Below are 3,695 nucleotides of genomic sequence, written 5' to 3' on the forward strand. Positions count from 1 at the left end.
TATAGGTTTTGTTATCAAATTACTAATGCAGATGAACAGATGATACCCATAACTTGGAAAACTGAATGCTATATTTGCAGGCATCTAAAATACACATGGAGTCCTGGTGTGGTGCTGTGGGCTAATGCGTCAGATTGCAAAGTCATTTGAACTGCAAGGTCGGTGGTTCAAGCTCACCAGCTGCTCCTTGGAAACCCTATACAGGGTCACTATGGGTCAGAATCGACTCGACAGCACTTAACAACAGCAACAAAAATACATATAGGTTTCACCTATTTCTGCAAAATCATGCTAAGCTATCTATTTCAACTTCTAGCTGTATTTCTTGAAAAAACTGACTCCCTAGAAAAAAATTTCTTAATTTTTAATTGTAGTCATAATTTCTGCAACTAACTATGGTGCTTTCTCTAAAACCTCTAACAAATTGTCAACTCTTGAATTTTTGAACATTCTAACCCCTTATTATGTTTGGGTCTTTGTGAATGAGTGAACTGCCTCACAATGTGGATCTGTGGCAACACCTGGTATCATAAGTAGCAATGGCCATAGAAGCAGAGCATTGGAAATGGCAGAAAAAATAAATAAATAACCCATAAGTGTCCTAGACCACAATGTGGCTTTCTTACAGCATAATGCTGCAAATCAGGATATGGCAAGAAAGTACTGTATCTGTAGGATGATGTTTTATATTTCTATCTGCCAATAAAATGGAGTTAAAAACCTTGTTCCCAATTACTGTTCCAAGTTGTCTTCACATGTGTAATACAAGTTCATCAATAGTTTATCTCAAATGGTATTATAAATACTCCTAAAAATGATAATTCTAAAACACTGGTGAGGAATTAAATCACTGATATCAGCTTGATGAAAATAATACTTGTTCATTACTAATATTTTATCAGAATATGTGCTAGAATACATAATGGCTTATCATTGAAAAAGCAAACCATCTCTCTAATTCCACACATAATAGTATACCTACATTTTAAATCGGTTAATAATAAACATAACCAGAATGGTTGAAATGCCTGACTTTCCTCTTTCATTCCAAAACTTAAAATGTCTCTGAGATAAACATAAACACTAAAAACAAAAAACCCAGCACCTCTGAAAACCCAGTCATTCACCCAGGCAACAATACAAGCAAAAAGTTAAAAAGTTCAAGGAAAACTTCACTATCTTTCAATTCCATTTTCCCACTAACTTTTTTGAAGCTCCCTCATATTAGGTGTCCTGAATTATTTAGGTAACAGTTTCCATAATGAGAAAAAACGTTTTAGATGAAGTATTAGGTTTCTGTGGCATTCCCCCTCTCAGAACTCAAAACCCAAATTCACTAGTAACCAAAGTTTTTTAAAATTGCTGGCATGCTCTGAAACTTCACCCAACCCTATATATATGCATAGAAAGCTGGGCAAAATTATGTCTAGATGTCCCTTTGGAGTCTATCTTTCCTTATCTCTTCTACTCAAACGTGCAACAAGAAATACAATTATGTTTTATATTATTGATTTTGTTATATTATTTGTAAATCACTGATTATATGTGATAGGCAATGAATGTAAGTACAGAGATTCAATGTACTTTACAAATATTTTTATATCATTTTTAAATGATAGAAAAATGTATCTTCCACTGGATAAATATGTAAATCAGAACTAAAATCAAATGCACAGTCATTAAAGACCAAAATCTACAAATGTCTTCGGCTCCATGTGGTCAATGCCTTTAAGTAAATAGTGTGTTACAATTTCTATCAACTGAAATTTCCAGGTTGTGTACAAGAGAAGCCATAGGAAGATTGCAGAGCTTCACTCTAACCCCAGGGTAACATAAACTCATATAACTGAAATCAAGTTTTATTTTACAAATACCTTTCTTCTTAAATTTTACCTGAGAAAACATGAGGGCATAATTTTTGTCATTTTGTGGGATTATGATTGGAGTCCAGGTGTGACACTGTAGGATAAGCACTGGACTTGTAATTTCAAGGAAAGTGATTCAAACCCACCAGCTGCTCCTCAGAAACCCTATGCAGGGTCCATATTAGCTGAAACTGACTTGACAGCACTTAACAACAACAACATGATATATGTGGATACTGACATTGGATGAAATCACTGTGGCACTATAGGATCAGCACTGGACTGCGAACCACAAGGCCAGCAGTTCAAACCCACCAGCTATGACCTCAGGGTCCCTATGAGTCTGAACCGACTCAATGGCACTTAACAACAACTGTCAATGACAGCCGATCACAGCGGCAGTATTATATAGGCATGTCTTAAGTACAATAGCTAAGACAAGCTCTATTATAGGCTACTGATGATACAAGCCTGGACTCCTATAAAAGAAAATGCTTAGTCAACTTAACCCTGCCTGAACAATGCTTTTCTAGAAGCAATTTTGGAATACTTTTCTGCTCCGCCTGCTTAACTTAATTGCAAAACAAAAAGAGCAAGACAGCAGTGACATTTTCTCTCCCATAAAGAGGAGTGGTATGATAGTTAAGGTTTTGTGTCAACTGGACTGGGCCAGGATTTGCAGTGATTTGGCAGTTGAGATGTGATGTGATTTAATGTGATAAACCAATAAGAAGATTAAAGGTTGGATATGTTGTTGTTGTTAAGAGCCATTGAATTGGTTCTGACTCATAGTGACCCTATATTAGGTTTCCCAGGAGCAGCTGGTAGTTTTAAACAGCTGACCTTTCAGTTAGCAACATAGTGTTTATTCTACACAGAGTGACTTGAGTAGAGAATGAAGATTTACTACCACCAAGATAGGGGTAGAGTGTATCCTTTGGAGCTGGGGCCCCTGCACTGTGAAGCTTCTAAGTCCAGAGAAATATTGATACCAAGACACATGGAGAATTCCAAAGTATTATGGGCCTATTGATACTGAAAGTAGACAAGGATCTTTCTCCAAAGCTAGTGCTCTGAATTCAGGCTTCTAGCTTCCTAAACTGTAAGAGAGTACATTTCTATTAGTTAAAAACATCTACTTGTGGTATTTCTCTTATTTGTTGTTGTTGTTGTTAGGTGCCATCGAGTCGGAACCGACTCATAGCAACTCTATGCACAGCAGAAAGAAATAATGTCCAATCCTGGGCCAACCTCACTACTATTGCCACACTTGAGTTCATCAATGCTGCCACCTGCCCAATCCATCTCGTTGGGGGTCTTCCTATTTTTCTCTGACCCTCCAGCATACCAAGCATGATATCTTTCTCTAGCGACTGTTCCCTCCTGACAATACTCCAAAGTATAAAAGACGAAGTTTGGCCATCTTGGCCTCTAAGGAGCGCTCTAGCTACACTTCCTTCAAAACAGATCTATTGGTTCTTTTGGCAGCCCATTGCACTTTTAGTATTCTCCTCCAACACCATAATACAAAGGTATCAATTCTTCTATGATTTTCCTTATTCACTGTCCAGCTTTCGCATCCATATGAGGTTATTGAAAATATCATGGCTTGGGTCAGACTCACCTTAGTCCTCAAGCTGACGTCTTTGCTCTTCAACACTTTAAAAAGTTCCTGTGCAGCAAATTTGCCTAATGCAATATGTCCTCTGATCTCTTGACTGCTGCTTCCGTGAGTGTTGACAGTTGATCCAAGAAGAATGAAGTCCTTGACAACTTCAATCTTTTCTCCGTTGATAAGAATGTTGTTTATTGGTCCAGTGGTGAGGATTT

This window comes from Chrysochloris asiatica, unplaced genomic scaffold, assembly GCF_000296735.1.
Source record: "Chrysochloris asiatica unplaced genomic scaffold, ChrAsi1.0 scaffold00180, whole genome shotgun sequence".
NCBI classification, from domain to species: Eukaryota; Metazoa; Chordata; class Mammalia; order Afrosoricida; family Chrysochloridae; genus Chrysochloris; species Chrysochloris asiatica.